Source organism: Taudactylus pleione, unplaced genomic scaffold, assembly GCF_031769625.1.
Source record: "Taudactylus pleione unplaced genomic scaffold, aTauple2 ptg000397bl, whole genome shotgun sequence".
Lineage (NCBI taxonomy): Eukaryota > Metazoa > Chordata > Amphibia > Anura > Myobatrachidae > Taudactylus > Taudactylus pleione.
The window spans coordinates 3,084,600-3,099,108 of record NW_028284799.1 but is presented as its reverse complement, the minus strand read 5'-3'; the positions used below and the strand labels follow the sequence as shown (position 1 = coordinate 3,099,108).

At 45.3% G+C, this 14,509-nt stretch overlaps 1 protein-coding gene across 5 annotated transcripts in view; it reads left to right on the top strand.

The window, feature by feature from the left end:
• BCAS3 (BCAS3 microtubule associated cell migration factor) overlaps positions 1 to 14,509 on the top strand; it is a 1,455,708-nt gene that overhangs the window by 1,198,788 nt on the left and 242,411 nt on the right. The gene's annotated exons all lie outside the window — the stretch shown is intronic.

The following is a 14,509-nucleotide window of genomic DNA, read 5'->3' as shown; positions in this document are numbered from 1 at the left end:
GCCTGGCTATATAGCCTGGCGTACTTCCAGGGGCCTGTAATACAATGCAATGAAAGATGCTGCAGCCCTCACAGACAAGCAGGTAGGTAAACACCCAGCAGTGCCCCAGACAGCAGCCCCCCAGTTGCATGAACACCTAGGAATTCCACAGAGGCATTCACCCAGCAGTAGGAAATGCTTGGTGTCCACTGCTGGCTAACTCATGCCCGGTGATGAAAGAGAAGATGATCTCTGGGGGTCTGCAGGCAGGGGAGGGGGAGCGACGGGTGACCTCTGCTGCAGCGACTGGGAGGTGAAGCAGCCACCATATCCCAGCATCCACAGAATAGATCAACAGGCAGTCAGTATATGTGTGTGACCCTGGTATTGAGATGCTGCCTGTGCTGCTCACCTCACATCCTTACTTTCCAGCACCTGACGCCACTAGCAGGTAATCAAGGGAGGATGAGTAGTGGATAAGTAAGGTTTGGATTCATCTGCGAAGCACAGCCATAGGTGGCTGGTCCCTGGGGAGTGGTCAACCACCGTGAACAAATCATGTCGGTTTCATCCATTAATATGCCAGGGCTGACTGGATAAGTTGGGTCACATATTTAAAAACAAACAAAACAGAAAAATAAATTGTTTACAGTGGCCCCAAAACTGTCCGGCCCACGGGGAAAACTATGGCCAATCCGCCCCTGACTATGATGCTTGTTATATAGGCTCTCTATACTTTGCATTGGGAAGCTTATTCCTGGTGAAACTAGGCTAATCTTATTACTGGCGGGGGCTACCTCTGACGGCTTTTCTGCCGGTCATACAGCTTTTTACTCACATTTAGTGGTTAACACTGGAACTTCCTATCTCATTATAAGCTCTATATTGTTATAGCATTCATGTTATCAGTTATAATAATAGTGTTGTCCAAATATGTACTATACATGTATTTATATGATTATTATTATGTGTGCTGACATAATACATGCAAATTTTAGACAATATAGTTATAGAGAGATGGGAGACCTGCGCTACAATTTTATGGGTTATGTGTAGGGTTCAGTGCCGGCTGCTGATCTCTATATGGGAACCCAACAAAATCTCAAGCGTAAGATATATTGGTGGAGATCAGCACTACACCTAAATGATATGCAGGGTACTTATGTACAGAAATAGGTATTTTTTTATTAGTAAAGATGTAGGCTCAGGGCCTATTATGTCAGTTATAAATACAGTGCACAATAGTAGTGGTAGTAGTATAGTGGGTGGTAGGCAGATAGTTAGTGCAATATCACTAAAATAGTTAGTGCAATAAACACAATAGGTGGTATTATGCAGATAGTTAGTGCAACAAGTAGGAGGATGTTTGCACTAGTCCTGGTTTAGTTGGGATATGTTTGGCCAAAAAAGTCTTGCACACAAATGTAGGTCAGGTGTACAGCACCAGTAGATGTGGTCTGACTGGTGTGTATATGTGTCCTTATACGCGGGGTATATCAGTATGTGTTTGGTTGGGCGGCATGCCGTATCCCCCAGGGTGCACATACTTAACCTCCACGTCCTTTGTTGTTCACCTCCAGGTGAGCGGTGTCCTCTTCTCCGTCCTCGTCATGGTCTCCGGTCTGCTTCTGCTCTGCTATTGCTCTTTCAGGCTGAAGTCGGCGGCCGAGGTAATCAGCGATCCCGGGCACTATGTGGGCTGCAAAGACGCATCCCCCCCTAGCACACCAGTGGGGCACTGCATATGGGCACCACGACGGGGCTGTTCCTAATCTTTATTTTTACTTTACGTTAATCCCATATGGACCCGCCTCCTCCCTGGAACACTTGAAGGGGGAGGGGCGCCGTAGCACGCATGTTCTTCGGGCACCCTGGCTACACGCTACCCCTCTGCCAGGGCCGCCTGCATGCATTTGCCCCCCAGGCTAAAAGTTGCCAGCCAGCCCCTGCCCTTTGGAATTGACTCTTCTGCTCTCCATAGAAGGAGAGAGCCTCAGATGACTTGGGGAGAGGGTGGCCCATAAGGGTCTACACCGAAAACCCCACAAAAGTGACACACACACAAAAAACAGAAAAAGGTGTGGTGAAGTGCCAAAAAAGTGCAAGTGTAAAAATAAATAAAACCCTTTCAGCCTGGAATATAAAAAATATATCCTGGTCCTGGCCATAAGACTAAGGCAAAGTGCCAAACTCAGTGCAGAGGTGTGGTCCATCACCAGTCACTTTTGGGACACTCCTGGTTAAGGCAACACCAGGGGCACATAGCACCTCGGGATTCAAGCAGCCAGTCTCTTAACCAGAGGACCAGGTGACAGCCCATCGTCTACTGGTTGAGCCGTTAGGCCCCACAGCATACATAGGCATCTACACCTTATCTTAGCCAAAGTGCCACTATAGTGCCACTTCTGACCTCAATAAAAATCTATAACCAGTGAGACAGAGGTATGTGTCACCTATAGAGTATGCCTAACCTACAGTGAGTGTCAGGGAAATGTTTTTCTTTCACACCTAAAGTATGCATGATACTGGTAAAGTACACACATCATTAATAAGTACATTCGCAGTATATTTTATTATATGAAAGGGAAGTAAAGGTTAATAGCATATTAAACCATTGCAGGTGTCCAGACCATTTCATATATACTTGTGTAGTGTGGGAAGCATAATGATAATGCCCTCCTCAATGCAGTAAACTGCAGTCTACAATATCTATTGTAGGAGGAGGCACTTAAATAAATAAGAACACAGAAGGCTGTTACGATCGTCCAACATTTCATTATTTACACACTTTCATCAGGGAGCATAAAACAAATGACAAACACCCATTTAAATACCAAAACCAGAGGCTTCATGGCACTGGGTCTCCGCTGCCCTTTCCAGTCATGTGTACCACTTCACAGGTCTCGCAGAAGCCATCTACATGAAAATCCCTAACACGAAACGTAGTTGTGGCAACACAACAAATACCATTTGGTTTCCCAACACTACACTGCAGGTCTAGTGTTATTTGTTGTTATAACACACAACAGAAGTATGCATAAAGTACTAATCAAAGGAATACAATGACACCTCTCCGGCATACGTTCAATAATACTGGCACCTGTCAGAATCCTGGCACCGGCATCCCACCGCCGGAACCCCAAAGGTAAGTAGCGAGAATAGGGGAAGGGTTAGGGTTAGGCACTAGGGGGAGGGTTAGGTTTAGGGTGCAAGGAGTGGAAGGTTAGGTTTAGGCACTAAAGGGAAGGGAGGGTTAGGGAAGAGAGAGGATTATCAGTATCCTAACCTTGTCGGGATGCTGGCGTCAGGATTTTGAACACCGGGATCTCGAACGCTGTCATTCTGTACCCATCCCCACCTCACCCCCTATCAGAGCTGTCCCTTAGTATTCAAAATGTAAAGTAAAGTGATTGCTTCAACTATCACTTTACTTCTGGGTATGGACTCTTCACAGCTACTGCGCATGCATTGTCCTCACAGGAAAAAAGCAAGATATTGTAGTCTACAGGCTATTGGCAGAGCATATGTTGATAGGTGTCAGCGGTGTGGTTCATTAACCAGGTAGAATGCAGAGTGACTAGGGGCCTATCCATTAGACAACTTTTTTAACGATCCGATTGTTCAGAAAGTCGTGTAATGGATAGCCAGCAAGGACCAGCGATGCGCGTGCACGCTGGGTCCTTGCCGACCCCGACTATCTACGGAACATGCTCGTCAACCTGACAACGATTGTCAGGTTCAGCATGTTCACAGATAGGAGGTCGGTCTCCTGCACTGAATGACGTTCAGTGAATGCTGTTCAGTGTGGGCTCCGCACCCGGCGACCTAAAGGACTGAACCCTAGACGTTCAGTTTTTCAGGTCGCCTAATAGATAGGCCCCTTAAGACAACACAGGGTTAATGCAGCACAAAGCAGAAACATACAGTTTGTACAGATCCAGCCAGGAGCGGGTTAATGCAGGTGGCGTGCAGTGTCTGGAGCATGTACCTGCAGATACATACAGTGGTAGTAGTGGAATATATAGTGCAGCTAACGGTGGAGACATGGTATATAGTGCTCCGCTGTGCATATATGTGTGGCACCATTATGTTTCTTGCTCAGTCTCCTTCAGGACACACTCAGGGGCATGTCCTTACAGTTATTAGGAGGGAGAGAAAGGCGCTTTGAAATGGCGCACAATAGCGCATTAGGTCGGAAGTTGCCCAAGTAACTATGGGAACCTGGCTGATACAAAGAGACAGCGCTATCCTCAACATAGGCAACAATTGCTAACACCAGTAAAAGATGACTTTAGCTATTGGGAGGCAAAAGCTTAGCTTTTCGGAGCTTGATACATTTGGCACTATCACAGTTACCATAGGAAACTATGGAGACTACACTGCCAATCGAAAATAGTGGGACCGGAGCAGGTGTCTCTGACAGCTACAGCAGCACCGTGCACTGATACATACAGTCATTCATGTGGAGATCCACAGAAAATGGAAGTTTTCTGCAAAAGTGTTCAATCAGTATGCCCCTTAGTCTCAGGCTGGCTACCTGTATACGTGACATCTCTACTGCTGTGTTAGCTGAAGGAAGCCGCCCTGGAGAGAGAATAATAATGAAAAGCTCTCTCCTGTAGTACAAAATGTGTTATATTTTAAATGAAAAAGAAAAAATATCTGAAAGAACTTGATGCATCTAATTTGCTGACCCCCGCTATGCAAAGTTGCGATTACTAGCATTGCAAATATGGGGGTGGGAATACATTGATGCAATTTAACATGATTTGCGTTATCAAGCAGCCCAGCATGCAGCATGCGGGAGACTGGGTTATCCTCCCCAGAGTCTGGAAGAGGCACCCAAAATCTGGGAGTCTCCCAGACAATCCGGTAAGGTAAGGCTCTTCTAATGAAAAAAATATTTCCTAGCTAGCCGATAAGTCATACTAGTACATTATTATTACTATTATTATTATTATTATCCTTTATTTATATGGTGCCACAAGGGTTCCGCTGCGCCTCACAAAGTACATAAATAGTTGAGCAGAACAAGAGAACAGTGTCTTACATTACAAGACAATGCAGGACAAGTACATGGAATATAAACATTGCTGCAACAGCGGTCATAACACTCAGTTGGAGTATGGAGTAGATAGTATAAGTAAGGGAAGAAAGAGCACACGAGGGTTTGCCGCATGAGGTGTGGATCTGTGAGGGTGAGTAGTGATTGCCGGAGCCACAGAGTCAAGAGCAGAAGTAAGGCTGGGTACACACTAGACAATGACATATGTTCTAGTTGTGAACAAATTATAAAGTGGTAGCAATGGTATACGGTGTAACTGCACATATGTAGTACAATAGCTGCCGTATGGGGTAGCTGATTCTACCCTTCGATCATAAGCAGGAGAAAATAAGAATAAATGTACATATAAAGATACTGCGCTCAGTTGGTGGTACCTGTACTGTATGTTCTGTTGTGAACAAGTATTACTGTGGTAGCAATAATCTATAGTGGAAAGGCACTCCCCAAGAGCACCCGCTCCGCTCTCCTTGACTCACCTGTAGCCTGCTCCGTGGTCCCGCCCCCCCCCCCCTCCGTGGTCGCGTCCTCTCGGTCAGCTCCGGCTCTCCTCATTTACTGATACAGTGCCTCCTCTCAGCATCAGTCAGTGAGGAGAGAGATGGAGCCAACTGGGAGAGTGTGCCTGTCCTGCACAGCGCGACCACGGAGCAGGTAAGTCGAGAAGAGGGGGAGTGAGGAGGATGCGTGAGAGAAGCGTGAACCGGGGGGGGGGGGCGTAGACCGGGGGCAGGGGCGCAGACATAGGGGGCCTGTTTAAATTTTGCTATGAGCACCACAAGGTCCAGTTACACAACTGATCAGCATGCAGTGATGGAGAACCCTTCCAAGAGATGCAAAGGCCAGGTTGGAAAGAAGAGATCAGCATGATTTGATGGCATCATTCATGTCAAGTAGGCACAGACAGGTGTATGATTACATAAATGGAGTCACTAAGTCCATTTATGATGCTATTCAAATCATTAATTGTGCAAGTCAATGTATATGATGACTCGGTTTACATCATCATGGCATGTCCTACCTACTTTGCAGGTTTATGTCGCCATCCAGAAGTTTAACTTGCTCTCCTGGGAATCCATGAGGAATCCTGGATATATATATATATATATATATATATATAGTTAGTTAGTTATCTACCAACCCTTGTGAACATTCTTTTTGTTCCTGAGAACACATAATGATTGCTACCAGTATATGGTGACACAGTTGTCATGGCCACCAGGAAACCTTTTGAACCCCTGTAGTAGTAACAATGGGCACAAGCCGCCAGAGAGGCTAAGGTCCTGGTTCTTTGGGCCCGCCCCCTTCTAAGTAAATAGGGAACACTGAGTACCTAATACTACATCTGAAATGTTGCCCATATCGTACAGTTCCCTTTTTATTGCTTATCTTTCTTTTTTTTATTTCAACATATTGAGACAAAGGAAAACTTTCAATCATGAGGAAATATATGAGAAGCATCACATATAAGGTGTGAAGACAATTTGAGCATAGGAATACAATTACAAGGACTATAACCACAGAGACTGTGGAGTAACAATAGACAGAGTTGCAGAATGAGTCTGAATGTCCTTTTAGAGACTTTTCCATCAGGACAATAAATGAGGAGAATGTCCGAGGTATAGTGCAGGTTCATTTTGAGTGTATCTAGCAAGCGAGTTTGTCAACCTATGTCTTCAATTTTGTATTTTTTTTTTTTACAAACATACACAAAAAGATTTTTTATTCTCAATAAATGAGCATATTCAATTAGCCGCGAGGTTTCCCCGGCAACTAATTGCCGGCCAAATTCCCTGCGGCGCGGGGAAAAGCTATTCAATTAAATAGCCTATTTCCCGTGCCGAGAAATTGGGACTCGCGCGCAGAAATACACTGATTCGGCGTAAACCGCAGAATCAATGGGTTTTTTCCCTCACGCGAGCTTGATTTGATGGTTTTTTACACGTATTTTACCTCGCACCTCCATGAGTTGTGAGGTAAAGTCTGACTGCAGGGTCTCATGCGCGAGGAATCCCTGCTAATTGAATGGATCCGGCGCAGCAATAAACAAAAATGTATCGTCTTATTCTAGGGGAAAGGAAATATAAAGCAAAAAAAGGAAAAGAGAAGAGAGGGAAGAAGAGAAATTAAGGAGGACAGGGTATTAGAGATAGTAGCCAGAGGTGTGTAGAGGGACGGGAGGGGGTATAGAGGGATGCAGTGAGCCAAGGACAAGGGAGCACCCACAATATTGCCTATCTTTCAATAATTCATATTACTGATGCTCCCAAATAAATACATACTTGCATGTACGGGAGGGCAGATCTAGCTGTGGGTAATGGAGATGGCATTTCTCATCCTTAGACCCTGCCAAGACCAAGATGACAAGATTCTTTGACAATTCCACTAGAAAGGGAGGAGTGTAGAGCATACTTACCTACTTTTCACTTCTTCTCCCGGGAAGGAATTGAAGGTGACCACTTTAGGGGCGGGGCTAGATTAGCTTCATAATAAGGCCCCGCCCTGTCGTGTCAAAATGCTGTAAATTGCAGGCTGCAGGGAGGAGGTGGAGCTAAAATGTAGCATCATATTTGCACCTCCCTACAGATCTACAATTCGGATATTGTCTCCCCATCTTGCACCCTTCACTAGGAAAAAAATGTGAGGTCAAGTAAAATATTTTTTTTACATTTTAAGAATAAGAATCCATTATTTTTTGCTAGTACAATCTTTGTCAATATGTTCATATTATACTAAATTGCTTCATATCCCTTTCCTGACCTGGAAGCAGCACGTACTGTATTTCTTGTAAAGCATTTCTATTGTATTCCTGGCTCAACCTAATGACCACAGCGGTGCAGTAACAGCTACTGGTGTGTGCATAGATATTAGTGCAGTCAGCTAGTGGTTGATGCTGGTAGATGATCTTGGTTTGCTGTCATTAGAACATTCCGTGACAAAGCCATAAGTAGCTGTCTGAATCAGTAGCTCTTTAAAATAAACTCATTTTAAGTAGGTCAGAGATTAGTGACCATAACAACTGTGTCCATCTTGATGAAATCAGTAACAAGTCCTTGCCGGTATTTCTAGTTGCTGTCGCCTACTGCATTATGCAAAGACAGTTGTGTCCGTCTGTGTTTACATACCTTGGAAGGTATGGCAGATGATGCCTATGCATACATCAGATGTCATGAGCTGCTGTATATATTCAGAAGAGCTTATACTTTGTGACCCAAAGAAGCTCTGAAGTGCAGGAATGCAGATGTCTCTTGTACTTGTAGGAAACACAGGAAGGTCTCATAGGTAGTCGGTGTCATTAATACTGAAAAGTGTGATGATCTGTAACAGAATATAAAAACTTTAACTATACTGATTTGTAAAGTACATTTACTACTTGCAAAGCGCATTTACATGTTTAACCACTTGCATATACAGTATATGTGACATACTTACCTACTTTTTGGCGGAGTGGAGCAGCCAGGTGGGAGGTGCGGGAGGCATGGCTTGGCAAAGTGAGAAGTGCAGGGGGTGTGATGGCACAATTGTATCATCCTTTCCCAGCTATGCTATACAATCCGCAATTACTGACATTGTGACGTGAGATACAGGGCCCCATAGAATTGCATTATCAAGCTTCACCGGAAACTGGGCGGCAGCACTGGGGTACCGGGAGACTTGCCTACCCTTCCGGGCGTTCGAGAGAGAGCCAAACGAGATTTGGGAATCTCCTCGACGTACCAAGAGAATAGGCAAGTATGATATGTGACTCCCTGACCCCATCCTTTTTCTGCTTTTGTGAAGTACTTTTATGTGAATTGTACCACCGCTTTATTGTTGGTGGTTCCAGATGACAATGTATAATGCAGACATTAAAAAATATGACTTCAATTTCCCACCTATTATCCCCTTAAAGATATTATCTAAATGTCCACTCTTGTACTACACATTACTAATAAAAGAACAGCAAATGGTAAGGTTTGGTCCTACAGTGCAAATGGAACTGGTCCACACATTAAGATGTATCAGATGTATGAAGCCTTGGAGAGAGATAAAGTGGAGAAGTTGCCCAGAGCAACCAATAAACTTCTAACTGTCATTTCAAAGTCTGTGCTAGATAAATGACAAAAGCTGATTGGTTGCTTTGTGCAACTTCACCACTTTATCTCTCTTCAAGACTTGATGCATCTTCCCCATAGCTTTACAACACACTGGATGACTTTGGGTCTTCCTCTGGAGAACCTGGAGGGGAGATCCAATTGGCATGTGGTCATGGTGACATAATTCATGTCATCAGTGCACCCTTTCCATAACATTATGCCAAAAAGCATGACATCAAGCCGCAGGGACGAGACTATTATTATTATTATTATCATCACTTATTACCAGTTATTTATATAGTGCACACATATTCCGCATCACTTCACGGAGAATATTTGTCCATTCACATCAGTCCCTGCCCCAGTGGAGCTTACAATCAAAGGCCCTGATTCAGAGCCGCTCGCAAAAAGCGAGCGCTCGCTCTAAATCAGGGCGACTGCTTTTTTTTTTTTAAACCGGCCTCTTGGCCGCTCGCTAAGCTGTGGGTGACGCCCATCGCGACCATCGGGCTTGCAATGAGACCCTTGTGGTAGGGACTTGCCTGTCGCAAGCCCCAGTGAGCTTCCAGCTCTAATAGAGCTGGAAGCTCGCTACTGACATCACTGGTGAAGTCAGTAGGGCCGCCCACAAATGGTAGGCATTCAGGAACGCCTCTGTTTGGCCAGCCACCACCCCTGCCTACAAAACGGGGCGAGCTGTCGATCAACATGTTTTGCTGCGAGCCCCGGAGCGAGTGATTTCTCGCTCGCTCCGGGGCTCGTGCACGGCTTGCGTGCGCACTGCCCGGCCATCGACCTGAATCAGGCCCTATGTTCCCTATCACATGCGCACACACTTACTTACACTCTAGGGTTAATTGGGAGCCAATAAAACCTACCCGTATATTTTTGGAGTGTGGGAAGAAACTGGAGCACCTGGAGGAAACCTACACAAGCACAGTAGGACTCCACACAGTTAGGACTGAAGTGGGAATCGAACCCACGACCTCAGTGCTGTGAGGCAGTAATGCTAACCATTACACCGTCTGTGCTGCCATCATAACATGATTCACAAATCGCGCCATGAAGCCTAAAAATATGACTGAGGTTGTGGGTTTGATTCCCAGTACAGCCCTAACTGTGTGGAGTTTATATATTCTCCTTGTGCTTGCATGGGTTTCCTCCCACACTCCAAAAATTTACTGGTAGGTTAATTGGCTCCCAACAAAAATTAACCCTAGCGTGTATGTGTGTGAGCATGTGGTAGGGAATATAGAGTGTAAGCTCTACTGGGGCATGGACTGATGTGAAAGACCAAATATTCTCTGTAAAACACTGTTGAATATGTGTGCGATATATAAATAACTGGTAAATAGATAAATGTAATAATAATGTAGTAATGAACGTTATAATAATTGTTCACAGTATTAAATTAACTACATAATGGTAGCCGCTAGACCACAATGAATATACCAATCATTGTATTAAACATAGAATTAACATAGAAACATAGAATATGACGGCAGATAAGAACCACTTGACCCATCTAGTCTGCCCTTTTTTACCTTATGGTAACCTCAACTCTATGTGATCATTAGTTAATTACTATACATTAGCGCAGTATTATATTATTTATAGTATTCATTCAGTATTATACATTAGCGCATGCAGGAGGGGTTTGTGAGTACCCAGAAACCCCCCCCTGACAGACAAGAGAGTGAGAACTATATGTATTAAGCCCCGCCCCCGCACGGCAAAACTCTACAATTCGTGGGTTAATGGGGAGAAGGTGGAGTCAATATGACACGATTCCAATAGATTTGTGTCATTTTGACCTGTGACTGACCCACCAATTGCGGAATTTTGCCGCTAGGGGGAGGGACCTAATTACATTGTAACTGTCCTGTCCCCATTTGTGAGAGAGTGTGCGTGTTTTTGTGTTGTACTGTATGTGTGACATATGTGTGTGTGTTGAACGTATGTGTGTGTATGTATGTGTATGTATAAAATATGTATGTATATGTATAAAATATGTATGTATGTGTATATATATAATATATATATATATATATATATTGCCCCTCTGATGCCTAACACTAAATTAGCTGCTTCTGAAGACTCTCGGCTGTATTTATTAACATTATTTTTTTCTAAAATAAAGTGAAAAAGGGTGTTTTCACACCCTTTTCACATTATTTGAGTTTCACCTATAATTACTAAAGGGCAATTGGAGTAGAATTCCTAAAATTCTGCTCCAGCCCCTAATTATCACATATATTTAGTAAGCAGCTCGCATTTCCCATAATTGTAATGGGAAATGCGATCTGCCTGGGATTTACTAAAAATAAATTGTGAAACATAACGGGGGAAGCCCTGTGATAATAACGCCAAATGGAGGTGGCGTTATCCAGGGTCTCCCCGGTTACCGGACACCTGCTCTGCTACAACGGGCGGAGCAGAACTCAGAGCTGGCCCCAGTGATGAGCTGTGTGGTCTAAACAGACCACAAGCTGATCACTGCTAAAAAACTTACCTGCATCCAGGGACCGGAGATCGGTGCTCCGGTGATGTCCTCCGTAGTTTCAGTCAGCTGGTTTCCCATCTTGTGACCCGGGCCGTGGTGGGGGGGGTTCACGATCATGTGGAGAGGGCGGGGTAGCGGCAACGGTCAGCACATGCTGCAGAGGGGATTCGCAGGGACAGATTTTATCGCATACACTGTCCCTGTAAGGGATTTTTAGGAAATCCCTGTTATATTGCCTGAATTCGCAATGCGAATTCAGTCGGTAATATCACACTACAATCTGCATTTTAATGCGGATTGTAGTAAATAGAGTCCTCTGTGTGGTTACTTTTACAGTAATGTTGGTAACTCATATAATCCGGTCATTTGATCAAATAAATCATAACCAGTGGTGGACTGGTACATGAAGGGTCCACTGGGGGAATGTAGTGGTAGGGGCCCATGCTTAAGGGGTGTGACCAATCACCACAGGAGGCGTGGCCAGCCATTAGAGACCATGTAACTGACCCTTTTATAGAGTAACAATATATAATTTTAGTGCACAGTCTGGAACTTAATGCAGTGGTGGGCTTATTGCACTGGGCTTATTGCACTCTGCACTGGCCGCTAGCGCTACGGAGCTTCCGCACTCCACAGACAGAGAACTCTCTGCACGGAATACAGGTATTGCCGATGGAGCTGCTACACACACAGAGTAGCAGCAGCAGCTCCGCTCACATGGTCTCTGGCGGTGACCCTCCTCCTCAGCCCTCGGTAAGTATGCTGATGTTTATGTGTGTGTATATATGCTGTGTGTGTATGTATGTATTTATGTATGTATGTATGCTGTGTAAGTATGTATGTATATATGTATGGAAACCCCCCTTAAAAATCCTGCGTTTGCCACTGTTAGTAGTATCTAACAGATACCAGAATAGTAGCAGTATAAGTGCCTACAAAAAGGATTTTACCCGTTCAAATTATTCCAATTGGCTGTTCCTGATTAAATGTCTTATTGTGACAAAAGGTGTTTGAAGACACCATGGCCCTGATTCAGAGCCGGACGCTCTGACAGAGCGCTCGCTCTGAATCAGGACGTCTTTTTTTGTTTAAGGAGCGGCCATCCACAGCTAATGCGAGCGGCCAGGATGATGGTCGCGATGGTCAAGACCATCGTGACCATCGGGCTTGCGACGAGACCCTTGTGGTAGGGTCTCGTGGCCGCAAGCCCCAGAGAGCTTTCGGCTCATACAGAGCCGAAAGCTCTCCCACTGACATCACTTGTGATGTCAGTGGGGCCGCCCCAGACGGTAGGCGTTCTCATGGGAAAGCCTCCGTCTGGGCAGCCACCCTCCCGGCCCACCCACCAAAGGGGGCATGCTGTCACTCAACATCGACAGCACGCCCCCTTTGGTGCAAGACCCGGAGCGACGGATTGCCGTCGCTATCCGGGTCTCGCACATCCGCACGATGGAGCCGGCTCTGGGCCACCATCGACCCGGTTGCGAGTGCTCAGCGCTTGCGACCGGGTCTGAATCAGGCCCTATTATCCCAATAAAAAAGTGTCCCCAAATGGACAGTATACTGGAGGATTATAAATAAGGTACAATGGGTGCACATGGGACATTGGGTCCAAGGGGGCTGCCACCACATTCCCTGCACGATACTTTCCTCTCCTGGAGTAGCCTGGAGAGGAGATATAGCTCTCAGCTTTGGGAGATGGGGCCTGGCTGTCCACATCATTAGACCCTACCTTGTCACGGCAAAATGACTTGATTCGCGTGTACGCCCTTCTGTACGGATCGCATATTCCTGTATATAATCTCTCTGTCCTGCCCTCCTCACTAGGAAGTGGGTGGGATGTGGGAGATCTGCCTACTATACTGGGGGTGCGGTCTTCTGCAACTTCCGGGAGAGCAGGCAAGTATGCCCTGCACCCATACATCATACTCGCCTCTCCTGAGTCTGGCATTGGCACTGCAGAAATTTCCAGGAAAATTATGGCATGTGACAGTGGAGTAATCACCGGGAACATTGTGTAGGTGTCATGTTCCCGGGAACCTGCGAGAGTGCCAGAGTCTACTCACAACCGGCGCCGCAAGGGAAGAGGAGGCCCATACAGAGACTGCACACAGGCCTCCTCCTCTCTTGAACCGTCCTGAACATAGGGTTTGTCCATTGAAAAGCTACATTTATTACATAAATAATCCATAGCAACTAACCAGCAGTTAATTCTGATCAAATGTAATGTGGACAATAATAAACTTCTGGTTGGTTTTACTGGGCTACTACATATTTACACAGGAGCCGAAAACCGGGGCACTGCTCAGGGGCAGCATACAAGATCATGGGGTATATGTAATAAGCTGGGACTTCAAGCATTGGTGAGTCCTGTGTGGGACTGTCCATTGCTTTAAAGTAGCAGTCATTAATAAGCAAAACCAGGTTGATTTAGCCTACTAAATGACTGCTACTTTAAAACATCGGGCAGTCTCACACAGGACTCGCCGATGCTTAAAGTCCACAGGCTATTACATATACCCCATGTCTCATCTCCAGTCATTGTGAAGTGGTAAAAAGGTTTTGTTGGAAATATACGTATGAAATAAATAGAGGGATCCTGGATAGTATCATGGCTGCATAGAAGGAAAGAAGCACCTAATACCCCTTTCAGACATACAACGCGGGAAATTTCCTGCTCATACTCGGGAATTTCTCCTGTGCAAATTCCCGGGTATTTGGTCGAGACCCCCCTTTCACACTACAGTGTCTACCCGGGAAATTCCCAGGTAGACCCCTTTCAGACTAGAGCAGGGTTTTTCTGCTTACCTGCCTCTTCTCTGCCGTCTGCTCCTCCCAGCCAAAAGCCGGCCAATCGTAATGCAGGTTTTTTTTTAATTATAATTTTTT